At 37.3% G+C, this 885-nt stretch overlaps 1 non-coding gene across 1 annotated transcript; it reads left to right on the top strand.

The window, feature by feature from the left end:
- The first annotated feature begins 306 nt into the window (after positions 1 to 306).
- On the top strand, positions 307 to 413 carry LOC133813192 (small nucleolar RNA R71). Its single transcript, XR_009884230.1, has one exon. It is a non-coding gene; the product is annotated as a small nucleolar RNA R71 (small nucleolar RNA).
- Positions 414 to 885: the final 472 nt, after the last annotated feature.

An 885-nucleotide genomic window follows, 5' to 3' on the forward strand; every position in this document is an offset into this window, starting at 1 on the left:
TGTTCCCCCACAATTCTCACAACTCACTATATTATGTACTTGCATTGCTTGTGCAGCGAGATTAGTCTGTTGCAATTGTTTGGTTAGAGATGCCACTTGAGCGTTCAATAGCACAATTGGATCAACTTCTAAGACTCATGCTACTTTCTTATTCTCACACTCAGTAGGCAAATTATAGTTATTCATGGCCATCTCTTCCAATAATTCATATGTCTCATAAACGCTCCTCTTGATGCTGCATCTATAATTGTCCTTGTATTGCCCCCCAAACCATTGTAAAATATATGAACTAGCAACCACTTATCTATTCCATGATATGGGCATTTCCTTTGCAACTCTTTAAATCGTTCTCATGCATCATCTAAAGACTCCTCATCCAGCTGATGGAAGTTATTAATCTTTCCTCTTTTTCTGGTTGACTTGGTAGGAGGAAAATATTTACCAAGGAATTTCTGAGCCAAATCTTCCCAAGTAACTATAGAGTTGGCTTGTAATGAATTCAACCAACTCTTAGCTCTGTCCCTTAGTGAAAATGGGAATAATCTAAATCTTACAGCATCGTTACTCACCCCCATTTATTTTGAATGTTGCACATAGCTCAAAAAGGTTTGTGATATGGAGATTTGGATCCTCATTTGGTAACCCCCTAAACTGTACACAATTCTGCACCATTTGAATAATTGAGGGTTTTATCTAAAAATTATTTGCCTCAACAATTGGAGGACGAATGCTTGAATGTATCCCCGTAACAGTAGGAAGTGCACAGTTTCTTAATGGTGGATCGACTTCAGTTGCATTACCCATATTTCCATTGTTGTTGACAACATTATTTGCGTTCTTAGCCATGGAAAATTCCAGTCTTTTCTTTATCTTTCGATTATGTAT

The sequence above is a fragment of the Humulus lupulus genome, chromosome 1, assembly GCF_963169125.1.
Source record: "Humulus lupulus chromosome 1, drHumLupu1.1, whole genome shotgun sequence".
Taxonomy (NCBI): Eukaryota; Viridiplantae; Streptophyta; class Magnoliopsida; order Rosales; family Cannabaceae; genus Humulus; species Humulus lupulus.